We start from the raw sequence: 27,542 nt of genomic DNA, 5'->3' as shown, positions 1-27,542 counted from the left end.
TTGTGCTGAACGTAGTATATGAGCTTGTTCGCTTTCACTTGACTAGGCGTGAAAAATGGAGGCATGTTGCGAGTACCTGGCGTAATGTAACAGTATACTTGTGAATGGCATATTCATTTATACCAAGTTCAATATTCTCTTTAGTAGGTAAATCATTTTAAGCTCAATACCCAGAGTGTTTTTAATATGAAATCATCAGTACGAAAGATCATCCTTTATTGCTTGCCATTAGGCAGACCAAGGGCTGCTCTGATGTGCAACACTCAACGTAGAAAATCATGCGCCACACAAACTCCTTGAGATGTTTAAGAGGTTGTTCGACATCGTTACCGAGGCACTCCTCTGGGTCTTCGTGGGCGTACTGTAAAAGAATGTGCGTCTTGGGTATCTTTTTCTTATCAAGAAAATAACACAGCTGGTTGTGCATTTCCTCCTTTCGATAAAGATTATTGGTGCAATAGAAACATACCCCAGCTCCAAAAACAAGTGAACGGTCCAAGCAGGATATTTTCATTCAAATAAGCAAATACTTAATTAGTTGTTTTACAGAGACGACAGCCCAGGTAAGTACGTGTCAGTGAAAGAAGAGATTACTTTTTTATTATTAGTCATTAGTTTGAAGTGCATCGAAGACGCGGACAAAGGAGCAGATAGGACAGGCTTACTGCTCGTACGTTGCGACGTATGTACTCTCCTGTCTGCTTTCTTCATCCGTGTCTTCAGTGTTATCGAAGCTATTATTTGATAATAAATTTTTACCACTAGCCTAACTCACCTTATTGTTGCTTATGTTTGGAGGCCCCCTACTTCTAAAGTCCCCACAGATTTATTTGCTGTATCTAAAGTGGGCATACCAAATGGAATGCGAATTTTTGTTCCATTATTATAATTTTTTCTCTGTCGAATGAGAGAGACATTCCTGGTTTTCACCTATCAAAACTATGACAGGAATTCGAGGCATACCGTACATAGTGAACGATTCTAGGTTAATTATGACTACCTCAATTCTTTCTCGTCACAAGAATTGTATCGGCGTTTTTAAATTTTTAATTGAACTGTCAATGGTCAGGAATTGAGACCGCAAACCTGCGGTCCTGCTTCGCATCAATGTAGAGTAACTTGAAAAAAGTTCAGGACCAGAACGTGATGATAAACTGGGGTCCCATTTGCACGGTCATCTCATTTTCGAGCGAGGCTTCATCACCTGTGCACATCCCACATGTGCCGCGAAGAAAAGAACGTCTGCGTGCTTAAGAATGGCCCTTTGAAGTGTGACTTCGATGGGCCCTCTACGACATATGTTATGACACTGGGAATCAGCAAAGCGCCCAATATGTATCCGTGAGGCAACACGCACTAATGCACACTTTCTTAAAGTTGTTGCTAATGATAATGAATTCTACATCAATTGATTGATTGATATGTAGGGGTTAACGTCCCAAAACTACCATATGATTATGAGAGACGCCGTATTGGAGGGCTCCGAAAATTTCGACCACCTGGGGTTCTTTAACGTGCACCTAAATCTGAGCACATGGGCCTACATTTCCGCTTCCATCGGAAATGCAGCCGCCGAAGCTAGGAGTCGAACCCGCGACCTGCGGGTCAGCAGCCGAGTACCTTAGTCACTAGACCACCGCGGTGGGGCAATTGTACATCAATGGTTTGCAATTGACGGGCCTATAAATTGCCCATTCGTTGCGCTATTGACATGGTGTCACGCCTGGTTCGGTTACACATATTACCCGCCTATATTATGCGTCTGAAATAAGTACTGACGCCAAGTTTTAGGGGCAAAGCTCCTTAAAGCGGCACCCGCTTGTGCATTGTAGTCGTAGTCGTAGTGTGTAACCAGTGTTACATTTTGACCTGCAAGGTGGTGCCGGTGGGAGATTTCTCCTGTGCTTTGTTGAACAATAAAATGTTCACGGCGTGCGCGTTAACTAAAAACCGAATGCTCCTGTCTCTCATTCCCCATCAGCAGCCATTGGGATGTACATTGAGCACTATCTGACAAGAAAGGGTTGCTACGTTATATACTCGCTGGGTGTAACCTCCTTAGTTTTAGAAAGGTTTAGCGAGCGTTGAGCCACAGTGCCATGAATACAATGAACTAGTGTATACCGTGAACTCCAGGTGGTTAAAGGTGGGAAGTAGATACGAAGCGCAAGCCGTAAGAAAGTGTGCGTGTGCCACCTCTCGTTTAGTCCTTGGAATGTCCGCTGGATGGCGGTGCTTCTATATGGGGAATATATGATGAAAAGATGCGAGATGGTGGTACTTGGAGTGCTGAATAGATGGACGAACGGACACACAGACAGATGCATGGATGGACGCATGAACGGACGCAGGGGTGGATGCATGGACGAACGCAGGGATGGAAGCACGAACAGACGCACGCACGGACGGGCGGATGGACGCATGGACGGTCACACAAACAGACGCATGGACGGACTGAAGCAAGCACGAATGGACGGACGAATGTTTCGCCTCACTCTCCATCATTCACTCCGTGGATATGCTGCCAATTCTTTTAAGCTGAGTTTACTCTGTCATACAAATCTCTATACACCGATGGCTCTAAGTGGGAAGCGCAGCAGCTACCGATATCCTTTTTTAAATTTTTCTGCCATAAAGACGATTTTCACAAGGTGCACTTACGAACATCGAAAATATCTTGATGTTAGTCTCCTGTCAATTCTGGTGATTTCACGTGCCAGTTTGGCTACTTGGGATGACGTTTTGTACCGCAACATTCGAAAGGGTTGCCTGTAAGGCATGAACAATGCCACGCAGTGGAGCGGTCGCAGAAACGTCAACTTGTGTGTTCACGTGACGAGAAGCTCATACGGTGTTGCGACGTCAGGGTACGTTGGAATCCAACCAAAATTTTCTAAACATACTCCGAAATACTTGATCATGGTACACTCACGCATACCGATCCACTTTCCAGGCTTTTGTAGGCGTGGCCTTTGATTTGGCGTAAAATGACAGCTGACGACAATTTTGGCTCAGCCTCTGCACAAACTTTATAACGCCTGTATAATTTTTCCCCGAGAAAACTTCTAGCGCTGGCATGTCTCTGTGGTAGCACACCTGCCTACAACCCGGAAGGCTTGGGTTCGAATGCCAGTATAAAAGGATGTAATTTACCATTCATTTGAATTCGTCCCGATTTTTCACTCAGAACCAATGACGTCGACACCAGAGTTCATAAAAAAAATTAGCTCCGGCGTAAATCCCGTTTCTTCGCGAAGACATGCATTGTGCTTTACTACTACCATATTAAAAAAAGCGGGCTGCAGCGGCAGCGCCCATGGTGACTTTCAGAGAAGGCACTGGCAAAAACTCGTTCCATTTGTTTGCTATTTAGGCCCCCAAAGCACGAGTTGATTACTAACGAAGGGTCCGATGCCAGAATGAGGGCACAACATCACAAGTGATAACTTTTTTGAATCGAGAAGGGGCTCAACTGTGCCACAGAGATACGGTGCAAGTGCATTGTAGGAGTCCACGAGTTCTAACTCGTGAGTGAAGCATTGGCACAAGTCCCAGTGTGAATAAACGGCCATTCTTTTGGACGGCGTCAGCAGAACGATAAAGCATACCGTATCGAACACCTCAAATGATGATCGTAGGGATAAAATAATGGCGCACAGGTCGTAGAAAATATAGCCATCGGCAGAATTGACGCGAATGCGAGGCTTTATGGCAAATGTCCGGATTAAACGCAGAAGCTTGGCACTGCGTCAAGAATGGGATAGAAAAATCGGAAGAGAAACAGGGTTGTCTTGGGGTAGTGAGTCAAGACGGAAACGATGGCTCTAAATTTAACATTCTATGTGGACACGTGAGAAAAATGTCCTCATGCAGTTTCAGAGAAACTCGTCAGACACTAGAGAGTATGTCTGCATACAGCTGCTGACGTTCTACGAATAGCTGACTATTCAACTTCTAACATGGGTAGGTGTAATAAATGGACGTGCAGGCGTTGCATAGCGGTAGTTTTTCTAGACGAATTGTAGTAACTCGTTGCGACATCCATGGAATGTATGGTTGTAAGCCTTAGTGTCAGCAGCTGTCAGTAGGCTCGACGGTGATTGATAGTTGTGGCTATATCTAAGGCAGACTTGAACCTAGATATGAAAACCAGAGCTTTTAAAAAGGTTTGTCCAGATATAAGTAACATTGAAACCTGCCAGTGCCGTGCAACGTGAGATGTAGATTATGAGGCGGCCGATAAAAAAATTCACAACTTATGCACGGAGTGGATGATGATGAGTGGCGCGAAGCGTTCGTACATCTGTTCATCCATCTGTGTATGTCCGTTTGTATGTGTGTGCGTTTGTCGGTCCGTTCGTCCGTCTGTCCGTCTGTCTGCCAACTATACGAAGTCGTAAACTACACTAAAACCAGTAACGCCATCTAGTGGTATTATTTCCAAGGACACATTCACACAACGCCATCTGTTGTATGATAAGGAAGATGCTAGTTCAGGGTACACGAGGGGAATCAGGAATTGTCCTAGACCATAACGAGCTTCGCTCCTAAAAATTAGGGTAGCTTCGCACTAGTGGTGCCAAGCATGTAAGAAGCGACGAGTTGGGTGGCATTCTTTGTTTTTTTTGGGTATTTTTTCCTTCTTTATTCTACCCCTTGCTCTTTCTCTCTGTCTCTGAGGTCTAGTTTTCGTATGTTTGTTTCTATTTCTTTCTGTCTCTTTCTTACTATTTCTTTGTCTTTCTGGCTTTTTCTGCCATTATTTTTTTCTCTCTTGCCATTGTTTTTTGTTCTTGCAGCTTCTTTCTGTTCGCTGTGTTTCTCATGATATCTCCCTTTTCTTCTCTTTCAACTTTTCTCTGTTTTTCTATCTTGTTTTTGTGTAGATTTCTCTCAACATCTTTTTCTGTATTTGTCTCTACCTGCCTTTTTATGTTTTCATTCCCTTTATTTCTCTCTATAGTTTCTCTTTCTCATTCTTTTTCACTTTCTTTCACTCTTTCTTTCTCCTTCACTTTTTCACGTTTCCAGCCGAGCTTTCATTTAACCAATTCTTGGGACAATTTAACGTTCCAAAACCAAGACAGCATTATGAGGGAGGCCACAGCGATGGGCTCCGGTAATTGCGACTACGTACTTCTCATCAACGAGCACCCGAATCTATGTACATGCTTCTCGAGCATTTCCGATTTTTCATTTAACGCTCATACCTGCCGTATTCGGTGCAACTTGCCCAATAATGTGTTGCGTACTCGCTTGTGGAGTTTTGAACGCACATTTTGGTACGATCCTTGAGAGCTGATGTCAGGCACTTTTTTCGGGCTCATTGCCACCATCTTGCATTTCTGCCTTTAGAGAGATCACGGGCGTCTGATTGTCGACAAACTCAAACTATGCTGCCCCCTTTCCGTCAGGTTTCAGACACACGTTTAAGCCATTGGTGCCTCTGTGATGCGTCATTAGACCTGCTGTGCACTTCAACGTACCGGGAATAACAAAAAAAAATCTGAGCTTTTTTTACCAGTGCTGAAGCAGCTATATCTCATTTTCTTGCTCGATAAGTATGCTGATCACTTGCATAACTATACTGACAGATCCACTACCCTCCAGTGTTTGTGCGCAGCAGTGGTAGTCTCAGCGAAGGCTAATACCGTCAGTTTCAAGACAGACCACCTAACGACGTTGAAGGCTACCAAACTTGCTGCTCTTCGTGCTGCACTTCAGGTAGTAAACCGCGAAAAGCCTCAACGATGGTCAGTCTTCACCGATTCGAAGGCATCTCTGTAATCTTTGCTGTCAGCCATGTGGCATGGTCCATACGAGCAGTTGGTTTTAGAGGTTAGGAATCTCATCGATACAGCGTTCGAGAAAAAACACCGCGTGACATTCCTGGTCACTGTGGCGTGATAGGCAATGAACATGACGACATTGCTGCTCGGTCAGCTCTTCAAAGGAACATGATCAAGACAATATACTCATTGAGGATCAACGCTGCTGGCCAGTTTCCAGTGGTAACACAGAAAGTCACGGTCTCCACGAGAAACACAGCGAGTAGACTGCGCAACCCACACCACCACTGCCCGAAAGCTTTGCGTCCTTAAACACCCTACTGGACTACGCCAAAATGATGCCACCCTGTTTGGCCATTTGTGGTGGTGAGTGGCTTTCACGAAGCCATTCTCCTTTTGAATTGAAGTGAATCGCAACCCTTTTTGCGACAGCTGTGGCAGCGAGGAGACATTACAGCGACTATCTTCTGCGACTGTCCTCGATAATGGGCCCCCATTACCTCTCCCAGCCGCTCTACCCCCCATAGATCAGAGAACAATGATAGATGAAACCGTTCTAGAATGTAGACCTGAGAGTTCATCAGGAGTTCAGGCGAAAAAGGTGGTGCTCAACTTCTTGGACGCAGCATACTTGCACAGACGATTATAAGCTTAACGTTATGATGACCGTCAAGCGTGACTATATGTGGGTGTACTCTTTCTCTCACTCCTCTTCCATTTGTAAACCCCCAACCCCTTTATTTCGTGTATGGTAGCTTACTAGCCCTCATAGACTAGTTAACACCCCTGCCTTTCGTTTCTTTCGTGTTGTTTTCTTGTACGAGGGAGCACAACTTACCGATAGCTTAAGCGGCGTCGCTGTTAAAATGCTTACAGAATGTACAATAGGCCGCAGGATCACTGTTACATATGAATTTTCATATTTAAGTGGCCTAATTACACTTACATTTTACAAGATTACATCCTACAAGTTAAAAAAGAACCATCCTGCATGTCATCTTAAAAACGTGTAGAAAATAGATTTTAAAGTATTATGCTCTCAGATGTTTAGGGTATTTTAGCAATTCAGTTTCTAAAATGGGATTTTTCGCTGCATATTTAGAGCATGTTGTAGATTATCTTAAAACTAGGTTGAAGCCAGACATTGCACAACACTTATATTATGAGCAGCTATTCCCTGTCTACTTCCAGGCGCTTATATCTTCTTGTGCTACCTGAGAAATTCGCGATATGAAGAAGGCGCAGAAGAACATGAACTGCTGCTATATTATATAAGCATAAAAATCAGACTAGTGCTATACTTAAGAATAAATTCTTTTCTTCATTTAAACATTTATATGCAGTAGATCAAGCACCCAAACTTCCTAGGTCATCTGTGATATTTCTAGTACACCACCTCAGTTATTTTAAAACTGTGCATTATTTTATAAAGCCACTCAGTCCTTCGCCAATCTCCCACAGTGGGTGTGCGCCACGAGCAATAGGTGAACAAGAACAAGAACTGTACTACCGCTTTCTGGGACCAATGTCACAGGGAAGCTCCACTGGTTTGCTCGTCAACACACCATGTCATAGTGGAATCAACCACACTTCAAGCATGCCCGACTGTACTCGATTGTCCCTACAATTAGTCTTGAAGTCCCGTCGAGGCTTCGCCGAGCAGACGCGACCATTTTGTGTAGACTGTGGTTGGGCGTTGCGTTTACCAACGCCTACGCTTCCAGCGTGGCCTACACCGCTGCCTGTGACCACTGTGGCAACAAATAACCGTGACAGCCTCCAGTATAGTGGACAGCGACTATGCCTTCGCAGTGAGCTCCGCAAATTAGATAATCATCTTCTGTCGGAGGAAGAAATTTTACAATATAGCCACAATTCAACGTCACAGAAGAAGGCCCTGTAAGTGCTACTGCGCTTTTTGCGATAGACCGGCCGCTCTGAACCGATGTAGCCAGAACACCCTTCCTGTGTGCGGTATTTTTCTCCTGGGTGCATAAGCAATCGTGGCCCCTATTTTACCACCTACAGTGCTCGGTAGAAAGAAGGATACCAATATCTGGTTAACTTTCCGGTTTTCCTCATCTCTCTCTAGGGCATAGCAGGTCGTTTGCAACTGTACTAGCACCGGGTATTCTAGAATAATTAGAAGTGGCTAATTTTACGCATACAGTCGTTCGTTTTCTTGCGGCATGGTACCCGCCAAGAACCCAAACGGGGCTGGCAATTGAGAAGGCGATGCACAACGACCCGATCACGCTATGACGTTGCACTTTTAAATGAGCAGCTGAAGCGTTCGCCGAATTGTTTTGCAGAAAACACTGCTAATATGATAGTTAGCACGACACACGTGTCACATTTCGCTCGAAAAACAGATCTCTTGAAAGCTTAATGCACTCACCACATACGCAGTCGCAATATGTATACCCATCATAGCATGTCAGGAAATAAGGTCGTCTGCAATATGATTTCCAAGCAACTTCACAATGTTCATTCATCAGGCCTAGACAGTGAAAGACCTGCATTAGTGTTGAGCAGCAGCATTTGTCAAAATCACTGACCGTAAACTTTCGCGAACATCTAGAAAGGCGTTAGAACGATAATCAACAATTTCATTTCTTTTTGCATGGCATAGATTTTTATTTTTTCAATGCCTTATGGCGTTCTAGCGCTTTTTTCCTTGTCAAAGTACTGTTGCATACACCAATTTTTAGTTTTTCCTTGGAATACATATGATTATATGAATAAAAATGAGAATAGGTAAGCGATCAGGCTAATAAACAAACAGGTAAATAAATAAGTAAAATAGAAACACGTTCATTGCCCACAAATGATGTCACTGGAACGGGGAAGTATACCTCGACTGTCTGGCCCACCGCCATATCCCAAACGCTTCTGACGCTGCGGTGGAACAGTGTTGACTTTGGGCGGAGTAACGCATGTTTTACACGTTGCAGACTTTTTACTGGCCCGAATGAAGCATATTGTCTTCCTTTAACTTAGAGATAAATACCGGCAGCTTTCGCTTGCCTACACGTGCACTTACGCGATAAGGAAATGCGAACTGCGTGGCATTTAGGCGCTCAGCTGTTGGCATTTATTAAATGTCAAGCATTTATTTGCGAACATCTGCGCCTTTGAACGTATCTATCTATCTATCTATCTATCTATCTATCTATCTATCTATCTATCTATCTATCTATCTATCTATCTATCTATCTATCTATCTATCTATCTATCTATCTATCTATCTATCTATCTATCTATCTATCTATCTATCTATCTATCTATCTATCTATCTATCTATCTATCTATCTATCTATCTATCTATCTATCTATCTATCTATCTATCTATCTATCTATCTATCTATCTATCTATCTATCTATCTATCTATCTATCTATCTATCTATCTATCTATCTATCTATCTATCTATCTATCTATCTATCTATCTATCTATCTATCTGTCTACCTGTCTGTCTGTCTGTCTGTCTGTCTGTCTGTCTGTCTATCTATCTATCTATCTATCTATCTATCTATCTATCTATCTATCTATCTATCTATCTATCTATCTATCTATCTATCTATCTATCTATCTATCTATCTATCTATCTATCTATCTATCTATCTATCTATCTATCTATCTATCTATCTATCTATCTATCTATCTATCTATCTATCTATCTATCTATCTATCTATCTATCTATCTATCTATCTAGCGTCAAAATGCACCCTAGTTCCATTTCAGAAGGGAGATCCTTAACTCGCACAAAACATCTACAGCAGAGGGAAGCAGTCCGGCCATATCTAAGAAAACTCGGGTGGACGAGGCTGCCTGTTGCGTCCTGGATGGCATAACCCCACCCTGCACATCTGCACTGATGATGATACGACTTGAGGTCTTGTAAAGAACGAACAAGGCTTGAAATCTGTGTAAATTTGGATTGACGGATGTCTTTGGCGTCGGATCCAGTGCCATCGTGGCAACATACACTTTGCTTCTATAGTCGGCGTGCGTGAGAGCCAAGGCTGATGGGAGGAAGTCTTTTTTTCTCCGTTGTATACGTGGTAGCTTCATGCTTTTTTCGTAACTTTTTGTGGCGTTCTCTCGGTTTGTTGGATCACAGACACGGCCTTGAGAACTGGTGCAGAAAATTTTGTCGACGTTGCTTTCTGCGATGATGGCTTAGGCATTGACTTTGCTTCTTTAATTGCTGTTGTCTCTTATGACCTTTAAGCCCCAAGTGTACTCGTGAGGAGGTTTCACTTGATCGTTGTTCTTGTTCGAGTAGCCGTTGTAGTCCCTGGGGTTCGTGGAATTGCTTTTGTTGAAATTGCTCGTTTTCTTGCGAAAGTTGGTCAGATGGGCATCTCTCAGGAACATGAGTCTGCTTTTCTTTGCATGGTGATGTGATCAGCAGATAGTCGGTGGTCGATAGTATACTACAGGGCTTTTCTTGAGATAAAATCAGTGTGGCAGACTGATGGGAAAGCTTCCCAGATGATTGTGTGTCATCATTCCTTGTAAATGTTTCTGTAAGTTCACAATGTGCCGGCTTAGCTGGATTCGAAGCTGCTGTAGTGCTTCGACTCACATGTGTGTTATCACTTGAAGATAAGAGCACAGCGGACATGGCTTGAGGTGCTTGTGATGACGTTTGTTTTTCTTTTTGCTGCGTAATTGAGCTGAGAACGTCTTTTGAAAGAATCTGGTCTTGAAGCATCAGGGTGTGGGCTGGTATTGTGAGGATTCACGAACTCGTCGTGCGTAAATGCCGCCACACGTTCGAAACCATCTGGGCCTTGCGTGTGACACGAAGCATCATAAGATTCGGGTGGTTCAGTAACATCTCAAGTGTTGTGGTGCAATGAGCACGTTGAAAATGCCGATTTCATTGCGCTTGGAAAATCCGGCTTTAGGTTTAGTCTTTTGGCGAAATGATCTAGATTCTTTTCGGTATACGGAGGCTTTACCTTGTCTGTTGCGACATGCAAGTTACCAGTCGGTGTCCGTATGCGTGACGTTTTTTCGAAAGAGTCATACGATAGTGCAATGGTGGTATATTTTCTCTGAGGTCTCGTTTAGAAAATAGGCTTACTGCGGGAAGACTTCGCGTAACTGTGATGAGTGAGTTGAAAGGCCTTCTGCTGATGAGGTATGGACAGATCTTCATCGTATTCTTTGAAACGGGTGATCATTTCTTCTTTGATCTTTTTCCAAGACTGATCGTTCTCGAAGATATGGGTGAGGTAAAACTTGAATGCCTCACCTGAGATGTAGTCAGTGAAGTTGGTGATCATCTCCAATTCCGACCAAGATGCAGCTGTAGCGTGGAGCTCGAACAGGTCGAACCAGTCTTGTACGGGTCCATCGTCCGCTGCTCTGGTGTACTCGGGGATGGGAAGGTCAGTAGATGCTTCGGACATGATACTGGTCGATGCGTAATGCTAGGCGCTTGCACGGTAGTCCATGTATGCTCAGGGTGTCATGCGGAGAACTGCGTAGATGATGAGCGACTGATGAAGGGGCAGGCAGGTCTCCATCCTGTCGACTCGTGAGACGCTATGATGAATGGGAGGCGTGTTGTTGTTGTTGTTGTTGTTGTTGTTGTTGTTGTTGTTGCCTGGCCCATACGCCATGTTTATTCCATTCTCACTTCTTCCTTCTCGGCTTCTACTTCTATCTTACGTTACACACACACACACACACACACACACACACACACACACACACACACACACACACACACACACACACACACACACACACACACACACACGCACACACACACACACACAAAGATATATATATATATATATATATATATATATATATATATATATATATATATATATATATATATATATATATATAGAGAGAGAGAGAGAGAGAGAGAGAGACAACTTCTTCGACGCGCTCGCACTTTCATATAATTTTTTATGCACAAAACACTTGTTCAATAGCGTTAAAAAGACAGTCAGTTAAAAGCAGCATGCACTAAGGGAACACGTATATGTTTGTAATAATATGTGTAATAACATGTATATGCATGTGATAATATGAAACACGAGGGTTTTTATGCATTACCTCACACCTTTCCGCAGTAATACAATTATGTTGATGGCGGCCTCCTCAACAGTAATTATTTTATCATTGAATAAAATTTTTAATGACAAAAACAGTTCATAAAGAATTCCGGTTTTCAATGTGAAGCACTCCTTCAGAAACCAAAGGTATTTTGAGCATTTCTATCTACTTTAGCTTCCAACTGAGCTCGAGTCCACCGCTTTATTCGTCGCCGCTTTGCAAGCTGCCTCCATCGCCCCAAGTTGCCATAAGCAAGGCTGATCAGATTTATCGCAGATTAAAGCGAAAACCTTTCTTGGTGTTTCAAATACGGCAAAACTAAAATATTTAGAAAGATTACTCGGAATGTTGTGCTCACAGCAGCTTCGACAGAGCAGTGGGGATGGTAATCCTTTTTGAGGAAAGAAAATGATTTTCCTGAAGCAGCAAATGCTTTGACCGGTCCATAAGAAGTTTGTTACTTCCAATCTGTATCTGCATCGGCCAGTCGCAACAGATTAAAAACATGAACAAGTGGTGTAATATATAGGGCCCCTGTTCAGCGCTAGCTTGATCTGCACTGCTACTGCAGAGCGCGGAAAGTGTCGCAAAGAGCCTTCAAGGAAAATCTTCATTGATGAAATGTTAGAAAATATCACTACATTGTGGGTTATCCTCGTAATATTTTTTCTCGTAATAATATTATTGAGTGATTAAGGCTGTGAAGGAAAATTTTGCCTTGGTTGTTTTCCCCAGCATGCAGCCGACAACAACCACTGTCTAAGGGGGGGGGGGGCTCAGCCCCTCCCCCCTACTTTTTTCAGTGGGGGCTTGCGTCCCCTTGCCCTCCCCCCGGTTGATACGCCTATGATGCCAGCATATTAGAAGCGAAGCACCTTATGGCGGAGTTCAGTCCAGTGGTGTGCCGCGTAACCACCTTTACGGCGCATGTGCACCGCTTCCCTCTCCTACGCTCCCCCTCTCTCATCTCGCAACGCTTACGCAGGTAGCGTCTGCTAGCCACGCACTCTCCCCCCTCTCTCTTCGCTAGGAATTCGTCTCTGCAGAGTTCACAACCCCAATTCGCATGCGTGTCTTTTTGCCCTCTCTCCTCTCCTACGCTCTCCTCACTCTCGCCCCGCAACGCCGACGCAGGCAAGATCCGCTAGCAAGTTTTTTATTCCAAAAACTGACTGCTCGCGCTGCACAACCGTTCACTCACCACTCCATATATTGATCACCAAGGTTTCTCGTTTGCAATGTTTAACCATAAAAATTTGCAGCCTGCGCTTCAAATAAAAAACTGTGGGACCCTTAAGCTACGCCTTTAAGAGTTGAACGTGATAGCGAAATCGAGCCGCTATAGTGCGTTGAAATGGCATTTCCTTGAAGGGCCATAAGGAGTCTCACAATTCCTCGCAAATGGCAGCACATTATCTAGCGTTTGCTGTTTGCTTGTTCAACGCCGCTGGAAAGGCATGACATATTTTCCGCTAGATGGACATAGTTGTCCCTTTTTAGAGCTGTTTGAAAGTTCCTGTGTATTTTTAGCGGCGATGGCTGCACTATCCCGGCCTTTTTAGACGTAGTTTAATGGCCTCCCAAATGCGCGAAACAAATCGCCAAATGGGCTCGTTTTCGGCGTGACACCTGTCGAACAAAATGCGTTAAGGAGACTCCTTCCACTACACGGCATTTATGTAGTGTGTTTTCCCGAAGCAGCTCCAACTAACATCGTGCCTTTGTGGTAAGACACGTGCTTGCCACGTGAACGGCCCGGGGGAAATCCTCAATGGGACCGAAAATTTTATTCTTTATTTTATTTGTTTCCTTCTTGATTTTTTGCTCACGGACTATCTTTCGCTTACAACCACCGGTGCCGACGCCGACGGCAGAATTTGTGCGACACAAGCTCTCTAACACCCCTGTCACACGTGGCAACTTAAGTGCCCTTGAGCGAGTGTACTTACGCTCACGAAGTGTCATTTTCGCGGTTCGCTGCTACACGAGAAAGCGAAGTGTACTTTGAATATGATGGCTGTGGCGATTGACGGATTTGTAGCACAACGTATGTTTGTTATTTTTTGCGCCAGTGTCTCATCGTCGGACCACGTTGTCTTCATGGAAGTAGCACCCATGGAACATGGCATCCTAAGTGATTAGAGAACAACTCACCAACACATGCGCAAGTGTACGTCGAAGTAAACAACGCGACGGACGCAGCCATTGCTGTGCATGTGCTGCCACATCCCCCTAGCGGACGTGGCCGCAAACAGCCCGACGGGGAAATTAGCGAGGTTATTGTTGTATTTTATGACTTGCTTTATACATAACAGTATCCATCATAACAAAACAATGATTTAAATATAGTATGAGTGCCACTTCAGGCAACAGCGTCTTTCTGTATGCAAGCCACTGGTACCGAGGTTATGCACACTTCATCGCAGCTGTCGCAGTGAAGTGGGGTTGGGGAACGCACTTGCCGCCAACTGTACCTTGCAGCGAGTGACAGTAAACTTGCTCGTGTGACAGCGTGCAAATGACATTCGCGGCGAAGTACACTCGCTCAAAGTGCACTTAAGTTGCTACGTGTGACAAGGGTATAAAGCTATCGCGTTAAATGTGGACTGTGGGTCCCTATGTCCAATGGAAGTCGTCTGTCTCTCAATATATATTAGCATCGATTGGAATGTTCGAGTACGAAGCATCGGTCCATCACTGCGTGCTTTGTGCCTCCCGAGGTTTCTCTCCTGCGAAACGCCGCCATGAGCACTAGTGTCGATGCCTCCGCCAGTGTAAGCCTTAGCGACGGCTGCTTCACATTTAAACATGGTTCCCTTTAGAAGGATATGGCGTAGTTTTATTGTATAATGAAATGAAAACGTTCCTTGACTATGCTTAACGGAATACCAGTCTAAGAAGAATTTCACTGGTGTGACTGGTGGCAAATGAAATGAAATACAAGCAAAACAATGTACACGTGCATCTCTCTTTTTCTCACACAAACTCACACGCGCGCACGCGCACGCGGAATTTTGTAAACAGGGCGGGGGGGGGGTGCTGGTGGGGTTCAAAGGTTTCGACAAATACACTGTTCATAATGTTTGTTTTCTGTTGGCGCGGCCATTAAGAAGGTATGTCTATATGTCGAAACATCCGCTCGCGAACACAACAACCTCCTGTTTACGAATTTCTCATCGCGAAATTCTATCTTTTCCTCCTTGCCTTGTTTTTGGACACACACAGCGGGGTGTTAAAAAATGTCCCCAAAACCTGCAATGTTTCACGTCTACACTCGAATGCATACCAGAAGTAGAGGCACAATGCAACGCTATTCCGGTTACGTTTGACTACACTCTAGTTTATGAGATGCTTCCGCCTTTAGTATCGATGCGAAAACATGCGAACTACTTACTGCATTGGAAGTAGGGTTGATGGTTTTTTTCAAGACAGTTCGGACGCCTATTTCGTCCACACTCTCGTTCTCGTCCTTGACATGTACGGTAACCTACATTAAAGAGAAATGGTAAACAATGGAGTTTTTCTTCATGCCTTCATAGATAATCGCAACTCTTTTCCCAGACGCGCATGGCAGTTATGCGTGGCCTCATGCTGTAATGATTACAATGGCCTGCTAATGAATGACATAAGATGTAGACAGAGCGTAATAATAGGAATAATATAAAGTGATGGAGGACCATGTGTTTATAATTAGAAGCACATTAGAGAACTTAAGGGGGTTGGAACATCTGGAACCAGTTACTACGACGTGTGTCATTATCACCTCGTGGTTTAGGAATGTAGGACTCCTCAAGTTATTATGTAGGACTCCTCAAGACAATGCCCTATTTAAAGTGGTTTATATGGCATAGATGCTAAGGGGCGCATTTATATATACGATTCCTGGAGTAAACATAGCTTTGACGGTGGCCTGTAGCACGTAAACTTGCATCACTATGAACATTTCATTCAAGAAACAGTCACAAACCTTGAAAGATAAGCTTTTGGGTAATGCGAGTGCCAGATTTCCCTGCGTATAGCTGAACACCTGCCAGGGCTGTCGTGTTTAAGGGGTGTAGAATATGTGGTAAAGCAAAGGATGTAGCTTAGGTCTGCTAAGTCCAGCATATGCAAGGAAAAGCGTGTTTGCTTCGTTATGCTTGTTTATCCTCGTAACCGAAGCACTGTTTATACCAACCAAACGATAAATGTCTTGTGGAACGCTCCCTATTGCATGTGCTCATTACTGTCGTTACTTTTCGAAGTCATGGCGTCTGTTGCCGCGACTAGAGCTCTTCACTGTCGGCTTTATGCATCCTCCCACGTTCAGCTTGCAGTTGACTTTCTACTCTCGTTTCAGCCTGCCATTTTGCCCTCTTGTACGTAGTGTGCATCATCAACTCATGTCCATAACGGCGAAGCGTCGACCTCGCAACTGCATGAGCGTCACCTGCAATGCATGCAGTCATAAAAACGACACATCTGCGCACCTGAGCTTGCACGTGGGCAGGGACGTACCTCCCTTGTGTCTTTTATTCTTGTTTGTCAATGTGGTTGTAACAACCACTTTGGACATCAGAGGCACTTTGAACGGTTTAGTGCAAGTACAATACAAAACAAAACAAAACACAAAAAAAGAAGAAATGCGAACGAAAATCTTTTTTGATTGGGTATTACAGCACGAACCGACGATAAGTTCAGAGTATAAAAAGCACGAATTCGGGTGATAGGACTTTTTTTCCGCAAATAACAGTATATACAACGCTTCAGGCGGCGAAAACAGTTGTAGCCGCGGCGAAACAACTACGGGAACTGCATGGCAACCACATCACTGGCACCGCTCATGCTCAGATGTGGTCCATTGCAAACGGCAGATGTCGCTAATACTGTTTTGAGCGGGACTCTCTGTCGTTCTAGACATGATAGTTGACCAGTGTACTGGCGTTTCCGATTTATCACGTTACAAGATGAATGACATCCGCTGGATAGTCCGACGCAGATTGCCGGTGTTGCCGTTGTGACTATCCATACAACTTCGGCGCAGGTAGACCACCGTCCTCGCTCCCATCATGCCACAAAGGGAGAACTGAAGCACGCTGCATAGCGTCGCACAGAGAATGGGGAGCCATGTGGTTGGTTGTGTGAATACGGTTGGCGTGGCAGCAGTAGTCTTCCTAGCGGGTGGTATACAGCGCGGCTTGTCACGACTCATCAGTTCTCGTCTTCAAAGGCACGCTGAAATACACAGAGAAACTCGCTCGACAAGGTCACTAAAACGCACGCCATGAATGTTTAGTAGCCCATGCACTCCAGTCATCGTAGTTTTCGTTAAACACCAGATGCTTCGTGGATTTTACCTAATAGCGAATTCACCCTAACAGATACTAAAGGGAAATACCACATCCGTGTTAAATTAGCTCCCTGTGTGACTGCGCTTTTGTGTTTTAGGCATTATTCAGTAAACAAGTTGTAGAGCCACCTATCAAACCATAATGGGAGTGATGGTGTATGTGACATCGTTGCCCTTGTTTGAAAGTGAGTTGCCCTAGCGGCATGAGGACCCTTATATCAATGTTTTGTAAGGTTACGTATTGTCTGCACAAAAATGACCCGATATGTTTTAGTGATTCTGGAATGCTTTTAATCAAGACGTGAAGCTAGAATTCACCTTTACTGTCCCCCCAATTACACATCAACGCCACTTTTACAGCGCAATAAAGGACTAGTAGGCTGAGTAGGTGTCCTAGTGTCAATATAAAATCAGACAGTGCTTTTCTGCTTGTATACTCAATTCATGAATTATATTTTTCAGAAATTTGTTTGTAAACACATTTCAGAGGCGAGCTATATGGCACATTGAAAACGCTCTTGAGAGTTGAGATACGGTCACTACACTTTAACTTTATGATCACAGGAAAAAAAAATACAGGTGTACTTGCCTGCGATTTTAGCGGTGATGATCCCAATCAATATAATACTCAGAAGCAGATATTTCTCAGCCATTTTTTTGAAGAATATTGATGAGGGGAGAAGATTTCTGTACGATGCAGTTAAAAAATACAAGGTTGGGCGGTATATATTGTGCATGAAGAAGGCAAAAAGGGTGGGGCAATTATACATAAGATAGATAGGTCAGTTTTAGCTGGTACCCTCGGTCAGCTAGTAACGAAACTAGAGAATCGCGGTAGCATATGTAGCAAGTAGTGGCTCTGATGCTTCGCTTTTCATAAACAAAAATTAAAAGGGACCGTGTGGACGGGGCATCTGTTTCATCTACTGCATGCAAACAAAAGAAACAAAAACCCGTGCCATCATTTAGTAATGCTGATGTAGCATTTGTGCACTAACAGTGATTACACATCTGAAGCAGAACCAAGTCACTGTGAATAGAAATTGTTGTGCGAGATCGTAGCACCAGGCTAAAGGCTTTAGCTGTGCCTTGTACTTTGCGCGTGGCCTTTGCTCCTTTCAGAAGTTTTTGAGCTGTCTCGAAGAACATGGTACGGCGATAGTTTTAAGTAGAGAACCTAAAGTGTATACAGAGAAAATATTGTTGTAATATTGAGATTTCACCAGCATCTACCTAAAATAGTATACAGAAACACCCTTGCACATATTTTAGCGGTAGATGGTGCGACGCAGCGAGTGGTTCCTAAAGCATGATGGTTCGTCACTACTCAGCGAAAATCAGGTTATACAAATGGCCAGCACTTCATCTAACCAGAGCCACAATGGAGTAGCTGCAGTCATGAGATCTGCAGAAGTAGTTTGTAACGTGTAGCATATTTATCAGCAAAATAAAGTTTGCTTGCGACAATGAGTAGAACAATTTCTAATGACAATATTACGAACAAGGTACTGATCATCGTACTTACACAAGGTATTGGTGCACTGATGAAATGAGCACTGTATATATAGATTCCCATAAATATGTTTACGGATACAAATCAACCTACAGTGCATTATCTGAGAGAAGCACGTAGAGGATGAAATATTTCAGGCACTTAGCTACTAACGCTGTTAAAACGTGACACCAATAAACGTGCAGCAAGAAACTGACTCGGAGCTAAAAAATTGTATTTGAATACATTGCTGTTTCCCTGCAACCAGAGCAACGTAGGCGATATCAAGAGACATATTTTCAAGGCGTATTTTGATGCCTGACAAGAACGAAACATCTTGACATTATTAGATTAACTGGCAAGTTGTCATTGCAGCTGTGTTTCTTTTGCTGGAATATGAACATATCCATGAGATAACCTAGTGACGTCCCACGACATTCATACAATGACATGTACTGCATTCACTTGCATAGTGCCAACTCCGCTTGACTAGCATTTAGTGTGGACTTGTCATGTCAAGTGTTAGTGTACTATGTACTAACAACTGCCGACTTGTGTTGGTTGATACTGGCTAGCGCTTGTTAGTGTTGGAGTGAGCTAGCTGTCAGCTAGTCCTGAATAATTCTGGCTAACTGTCAGCGTTGAGTAGAGCTGAATATAGTAGGGTGGCACCAGGTAGTACTTCTTAATAACAAGACACTGTTGCCTAAAGTTGACTATTGCGGGTGAATACTGGTGGCCCTTACGTGGGATTTTGAAGGTTAGTTTTGCTAAATATAATTCAAATCGATGCTCGAACGCGAGCGTCACCCATACGCAGAAATAAAGAATTCGGCAGATCTCACGTACCTTGGGGATCAATGTTATGCGAAGCATGCAGATGGAATGTGAACGGGGATGTGATTTGTTCATTTAGCGATACGTTATGAAATGGCGAGAAATCTAGGTACAAATTTTGCACGCACAGACATACGTTGAGCAGTTGTGGATGTTTATATAGCCCATTGTTTGAATGTGCGAAAAGATGTAAATAGGAACTTCAGTATTAGAAGCACCAGAAGTGATCAGCTCATATAAAGCGCTCGGACTTCAGCGCATGTCACTTAACTACAATTTACGATAAGCTGACGTGACGGCTGTATCAGAGGAGTAGGTGCGTGATGTTTTTAAAATTGGATGGCGAGCACTGAAACCACAGTTGACGTTTCACAAACATATGGCTCTATTTGAAAAGTAGTGTCATTACCTGGTGGGGCTCCATGGTAGAATGCTTGATTGGGGTTTCATTTCTGCTGGGACTTTGACATTTATCCTTTACATTGATTGGGTCACCGCGGCGGATGTCAGGTTTTTCTTAGCGCTGACGTGTTGAAATTAGCCGCGTGTGTTCCTGCCATGTCTGGGTAGATACTCTCGTTAACCTGCGACACATACCCACATAACAGTGGCACATACCCACCTGAGGGTATGTGCCATTGTCTGGCGGAAAGTATTGGACAAAGTACGCGACGTGATTGTGACATCATTGATGTCTTGACCAGAGCGTCATATTCGTCAAACCATCTCACTCTCCCATACTACTTTTGGCTCACGCCAAGTTAAGGGGGTGTTCCCGAGAGCATCCAGTCGTAAGCGGATGGATGGATAGATAGATAGATAGATAGATAGATAGATTGATAGATACGCAGATAGACGCCGAAATTGCTTGCAGCATGCAATAACACACTTCGTAATTGAAACTTCCATTTGAGTGTGATACAGTAGTAGACGTGTCTGTGAAGCACGCGTCTCGCCCGACAGCCATTAAATTTACACAAAGAAAATGATCTGCCACAGAACGCCTAGCTCCGAGTCGAAGAAAGCGGCATATAGTTACTACTCGTTGGAAGCTTCGCATAGTGTCTAATCCCACGTTGCATGGGACACTGAGGAATATTTTTGAACTATCGTGCCCCCGTGAGTTATAAAATAGGGGCGACAGCTGACAAGCAAGAAGGCACAACTAAAATGTGCAAAGTTTCTGTATCTTCGAAAAGTTGGAACGCCACAGCTTCCAAAAGTAATTGAAAAATTAAACAACATAATAACTTCTTCACACTGCGGTGCGAAATATGCTTGTTAGTTGGAGTAGTTTCGTTATGCAATGCCCAGCGTTATTTGCGTGTGCATATATAAACACCCCAGCGAGGAATGCTACTGATATGCTACAAATTTAATTGTTCTATTTGTGCTTTATACACACGTGTTCACACTTACGCGATAGATTTTCCAGGGCTCCCGCTATTTGCACAAAGAGCTCAAGCACTGCACTGCTCCCTATAAAGAGAGCAGCTGTACGTGAAATAACAATGTGATTAAAATAAATTTGTTTGCTGTAACATTTTACTATTATGTGAACTATTCCTATTATTCTGGGCCATTAGGAAAGCTGAGCCATTGGAAAATGAAAGCGAGATATGATACCCGTTCGGGCGAGCACGTGCTGCGATGTCGCAGCGAGACAAAACAGAAGGTAATTTTTCTTGCTTGTCAAGACTTTCGCAGGTAAAGGCGGCCACCGCTTGCGGACCAGCAGTGGGCCACCGTTGTAAGAAGTATGCAAGATACACGAAGAAACGTGCTCTAGAAGCCCGAAGGCCTCGAAAGTAATTCAGTACATCCCCCAGGATGAATCAATGACAAGACGCGTGCACCTGAAAAAGGACGTAGTTCGCATTTGGCACGTTCGGTAACGGGGAACAATCAGACGATGAAAGGAGAGGCAACTTTCATTGTTCTGTCCCATGCATTCAGTCCGAATATTGAACGGGTGTTTGTTCTTGCGCGCAACTGAAGTGACTGTACTGTCATTTGTTAAGTTGTGAAACTGCATTGTAGCAAGGTGAGTATTTAAATGTTTTCTTAACATTAAAAAATAAGTAGATAGGGACAGTTCTGGCTACAATAGCACAATTCAAATGCAATGTTGGCAAATTCTGCGAAAATGAAACGATAAATGTTACACTTCAGTGAATTTCGGAACCTACGTGATTCAACTACACCTCGCGTAGCAGTGAGCTTTATCAAGCGCATTGTCGGAAACATGTACAGGGCAGCTGCTAATGCTATTAGCAGCGAATGTCTTATATGCTGAGAGAAAGCCTGAATACAGAAAGTAGCAGTGATTCCACGCTTCGTCATGTTCTGCAATCACTGGGCTTGCTTATGCGAATATTTCCAGGCTATAGAAGTAGAAGCCACTTGTTAGACTAAGTCTGACAGCGAACACATAATTCGCGAGTGCATTTCAGGAACTTTACACATTATCATAACTTTTACATAAGGTTTAAGAGCAGCTACCGGAAAAAAAGAAATGTTCACATACATTTCGTCATGTCTATCATACTCCTTGCCACAGAGAAACCAGGTAGTTTATATTGACGCCAGGTAGGCTGGCAACTATAGTAGCCAGCCTCTGAAGAGGACAACGAAGTAGTTCTGTGTGCGCGTGCTCTGGTGTTCGCGTTGCTGGCCCTTGGGTTACGAAAGTAAACGCCCTATTTTGTACCTGCGTGCCTGTGTCTTTGTGACATTTTCTGGTGGAAGTGCTGGGCACGGTAGATGATACGGTCCCCTGAGAGCACCCCTGACGCAAGTCCATCGAGTATCTCAGCCGAGCTTACCCCTGTGCACGTACGTTCCAGCCGTCGTCTCCAGGGACTCGAGCCACAGCACGGTTTGCTGCCTGAACGTCAGAGGACTATGAATCAAACACCGCCTAACGTCACCGCGCCAGCACCAGCGCACCTGGTTATCAACCAGCCCAAGACGCCGAAGACATTTCACGGAGCTGCTTTTGAAGATGCCGACGACTGGCTCGAGCATTTCAACCGGGTCGCCGTCATCAACGATTGGGCCCCAGAGCGTAAGCTGCGCTATGTGTACTGCTTCCTGGAGGACTCCGCGAAAACGTGGTTTGAGAACCATGAAGCAGCGCTTACGTCATGGGATGAGTTTCAACGGCAGTTCCTCAAGGCATTTGCCCGAGAGGACAGGAAAGAGACAGCGGAGCGTGCTATAGAGGTAAGGGTTCAAGGCCCTAACGAAAGGGTGACGACTTACGTAGAGGACATGGATCGGCTTTTCAGGCGTGCGGAGCCCTCTATATCCGAATCCAAGAAAGTTCGCCACCTAATGCGTTGTGTTAAAGAAGAGATTTTTGCCGGCCTGATTCGAAACCCGCCTGCGACACTTGCGGAGTTCCATGAGGAAGCCACTGCCATGGAGAGGGCCCTTCAACAGCGTGCCAGGCAGTATAACCGTGGTGTAAACCCAAGAGAGGTCACTTCTGTCACTCTCGGCAATGACATCAGCGCGTTGCGAGAGCTTATCAGAGCTCTCATTAAGGAAGAGCTACAAAAGATGCAGGTGACTGCTTCACTTGCAGAGCAGTTCTCCATTGCGGAGATGGTACGCGCCGAGCTACGGCAAGCCGTTCACGCTCCCCAACCATCCGAGGTGCCACAACAGAGGCACTGCGTCGAGATGAGCTACGCGGAAGCAGTGCGACGTCCTCCATCGTGCAGTTCAACCAGCGTGTTTTACCCCAATGAGCGACACGCTCAGCAAATGGAGGTGGGCTTCCGCCCTCGCAGCTCCCCGTTGATCGCCGAAGCAAGACCGAGAAAGAGTGACATCTGGCGTACACCCGACCACAGGCCCCTTTGTTTCCATTGCGGGGAAGCCGGACACGTCTATCGAACATGTCCATACCGTCGTGTGGGTCTCCGTGGATTTTCGCCCAATGCCCCTCGTCCACGACCTGGCGAGCGACCACAGGAAATAGAGAGCTTCATCTCGAATCGTCGCAGTATCGAACATCAGTCACAAGAGCCTCGCTCGTCGTCACCTGCTTGCTACAGGTCACCGAGCCCAGCCTATTCACGCGGCGCTCCAAGACGCCGTTCACCCAGTCCTGCAAGTCGGGAAAACTGAGTTCAGCGACCTCCGGAGGTGAGGCCGCTGACGCTGACTCTACGGAAGATCCTCCACTACGACGACAGCGACAGCAGCAAAAAGATGTACAGACGCAGTCAAACGTGATGCGAAGAGTGGTGACATCAAACATTGCGGTAACTGTGGACGACGAAGAAGTAATGGCGCTAATTGACACTAGAGCAGACACTTCCGTTATGAGCTTGGGTCTTGCCTGCAGGCTGAAGAAGGTTTGTACCCAGTGTGCTGGGTCGCAGATACGTGCGGCAGGAGGCCATCTTCTTACTCCGGTGGGGCGGTGCACAGCGCGAGTCAGTATTCACGGATTTACGTATCTCGGAGATTTGGTAATACTGCCGAGTTGCTCGAGGGACCTAATTTTCAGACTGGACTTTCTGCGTGATAATGGAGCCGTGATTGATTTGCAACAGTCGCAAGTGACGTTTTCTACGGCACACGCTTTAGCGCGCAACCCTCATGGCAGTTACGTCAATGCTTTGAGAATTGTTGACGATGACGTCACGTTACCGCCGAAGAGTAACGTGTTCACCTTGGTAGCCTGCGACGTTTCTGACGAATTCAACGACTATGAAGGTATTGCAGAGGCAAATATCCCGCTGCTGCTCAAACGAAACATATGCATAGCCTGATGCCTTGTTCGGTTAGAGAATAAACGCTCTCGAGTTCTGCTGACCAACTTCAGCAATGAGTTTCACACGTTCCTAGAGGGACTACTGTCGCTTTCCTCAATGATATCGCCGACTTTTAGATGCGGAGCATCTTATACTCGCGCCTTGTAGTGCGCCGTCCGCACCGCTTCTCGAACATTCGACAGCTGACGCGCGCGCATGCGCCGTCGCCCACTCTTCCACCATCTGTGCATCCCTTCCTCCTCTACACACCGCGCGCGCTTCACTCCTCCACCATCTGTGCACCCTTCCTCTTCTACACACCGCGTTCGACATCTACAATTCTCCTGATTCTCCAGTGGACGCGCATGTGGCGTCGCGCTTCGAGAACATTCAACAGCTGACAGTGCATGCACCGTCGTGCTGTATATATACTCAAGGTCGGCGCTCGCTCGCTCAGTTGCCGCTCGTCGGTTGGTTTGTACGGCGCGTCGACGTCCAAGGTCGCGGTGAAATGAATTCCAACGAATCCACAAACACAATGATCGACGTCCCTTCGACCAGCGCCGCCCTTTCGCATACGTGTGTACGTGTTCACTCATTTAACACCCCCTCCTACAACCACGTTAACCAATTTAGCCATCGACCCAAGTAAGTCGCAATTTAACACCCCATTTCACAACCACGTTAACCAATTTAGCCATCGACCCAAGTAAGTCGCACTTTAACACCCCGTTAACCAATTATATGGTCCGCATCCTCCTCAGTGTTCCCCCGAGGGAAGCTGCGGGCAATTTTTTTTCGATATCGGCACATTGAATACGACTTCACCGCATGCAAAAGCTTGTGCTGACCTGGGAAGCCGCATTCACGTTAATCCAGACTTGCCAGATTCACGAAGAGAGCGGCTGCTAAACCTTGTGAGGGAATTCTCGGACTGCTTCTCCACAGCATCGAAAGTTCAGCGTACCACCACTACAAAACACCGCATTGTTACCGAGGGGTCGGCGCGGCCTCTTCGCCAACATCCATACCGTGTGTCCCCGAAGGAAAGAGAGGTGATTAAGCGTCAAGTTCAAGAAATGCTGAATGATGACGTCATCCGACCCTCGACAAGTTCGTGGGCGTCACCTGTTGTCTTAGTAAAGAAAAAAGACAACACACTACGCTTCTGCGTCGACTATCGACGGCTTTACAAAGTCACGAAACGCGACGTTTACCCCCTGCCACGGATTGATGACGCCTTAGACCGTCTACGCCACGACCAGTTCTTTACATCACTAGATCTCAAGTCAGGGTACTGGCGAATTGAAGTTGATGAGGGTGACCGTGAGAAAACCGCGTTCGTAACGCCTGACAGGCTCTACGAATTTAAAGTGCTGCCTTTCGGTCTCTGTTCCGCTCCCACCACGTTTCAACGCATGATGGATACTGTACTAGCTGGACTAAAGTGGCAGACGTGTCTTGTATACTTGGATGATGTCGTTGTGTTTTCAACCACATTTGACGAGCACCTTTCAAGGTTAAAAAGTGTCCTCACTGCAATAAGGAGAGCGAACCTTACTATCAAGCCCGAAAAGTGCTACTTCGGCTATCAGAAACTAAAGTTTCTCGGCCACGTGGTTAGCCCGGGGGCTGTTCGACCAGATCCGGAGAAGTTGGCTGCCGTTGCCGATTTCCCTCGTCCTGGAGACAAAAAGGCTGTTCAGTGATTCCTCGGACTCTGTGCGTACTCCCGTCGTTTTGTCGAAAGATTTTCGAAAATTGCGGAACCTCTTACAAGACTGACACGGCCAGATGTACCTTTTGTATGGACGGAAGAACAACAACAAGCCTTCGTAGAGCTACGTAATCAACTGCAGACAGCTCCAGTGCTGGCACATTTCGACGACACTGCCGACACCGAGATCCACACAGACGCCAGCAACGTGGGAATCGGAGCCATTCTAGTTCAATGGCAGAACGGCGCAGAGCATGTGATCGCTTACGCGAGCCGCAGTCTCACAAAAGCAGAGGCTAATTACTCTACCACCGAAAAAGAGTGCCCAGCAGTCGTTTGGGCCATTAGCAAGTTTCGACCCTGCCTATACGGCCGGCCATTTTGAGCGGTAAGTGACCACCATTCGCTCTGTTGGCTTGCCAATCTACGGGATCCATCAGGCCGCCTCGCCCGCTGGAGCCTCCGCCTTCAAGAGTACGACATAACGGTGGCCTACCGATCAGGACATAAGCATACAGATGCTGACTGCCTGTCTCGTGCTCCTATTTCCCCGACGTGATCTGAGACTGAACAAGATTTACCATTTCTTGGCATCGTCGATGTGGTGCGGATGGCTGAGGTTCAACGTGAGGACACTGAGCTACTTCCTGTCATCCAGCATCTTCAAGGAGAAGACGTTATCGTCCCACGCCGACTCTCGCGTGGTTTGACTACGTATTGCCTGCAGAACAATGTTCTCTACAAGAGATATCTTTAGAGCAGCCAGGAAACCAAAGCTGTGCCTAAGGGAACTGCAGTTGAAGTCGCCAGATTCTTTGTCCACGGCATTGTTTTGCGCCATGGTGCACCTGCTGGTCTCATAACCGATCGCGGAGCAGCATTTACGGCAGAGTTATTGCAACAAGTCACCAAGCTGACGCACACCAACCACCGGAAAACAACAGCTTATCATTCCAAAACGAACGGCTTGACGGAGAGGTTAAACAAAACATTGGCCGACATGCTATATATGTATGTTGATGTAGAGCACAAAACGTGGGATGAAATTTTGCCGTACGTCACGTTTGCTTATAACACCGCTGTGCAAGAGACCACAGACCTAACACCATTCGAGCTTGTTTATGGCCGTCGCGTCACAACACCGTTAGACGCTATGCTCCCCGTAGACCAGGACAACAGCGGGAATGACAGCGTTGACGACTTCGTTGAGAAAGCCGAGGGAGCCCGCCAGCTTGCGCGGAACCGCATTCGCGCGCAGCAAGATATCGACGCTCACCGTTACAACCAAGGCCGAAGGAGCGTCCACTATCAACCAGGTGACTATGTATGGGTGTGGACACCAGTTCAACATCGTGGGCTTTCGGAGAAGCTATTGCGGCGCTACTTTGGCCCTTACGAAGTTGTGCGCTGCCTCAGTGACGTGAATTACGAGGTAGTTTTCCAAAGCTCCGACACCAGTTTAAACCGAAGACGTCCACGTCCAGAAGTAGTCCATGTAGTACGGATGAAACTGTACCACGCCCG

General features: G+C 45.5%; 1 long non-coding RNA gene across 1 annotated transcript; it reads right to left on the bottom strand.

Annotated features, from left to right (window-relative positions):
* Window positions 1-199: 199 nt before the first annotated feature.
* LOC119169389 (uncharacterized) lies at window positions 200-21,024 on the bottom strand. Its single transcript, XR_012889102.1, has 5 exons — window positions 20,952-21,024; window positions 17,793-17,890; window positions 15,269-15,361; window positions 8,188-8,289; window positions 200-361 (listed from the first exon to the last, which is right to left on the bottom strand). It is a non-coding gene; the product is annotated as an uncharacterized LOC119169389 (long non-coding RNA).
* Between the last annotated feature and the right edge of the window lie 6,518 nt (window positions 21,025-27,542).

The sequence above is a fragment of the Rhipicephalus microplus genome, chromosome 2 (assembly GCF_043290135.1).
Source record: "Rhipicephalus microplus isolate Deutch F79 chromosome 2, USDA_Rmic, whole genome shotgun sequence".
In the NCBI taxonomy this organism is placed as follows: Eukaryota; Metazoa; Arthropoda; class Arachnida; order Ixodida; family Ixodidae; genus Rhipicephalus; species Rhipicephalus microplus.
The sequence above is the reverse complement of the archived record's forward strand: the minus strand, read 5'-3'. Positions and strand labels throughout refer to the sequence as shown.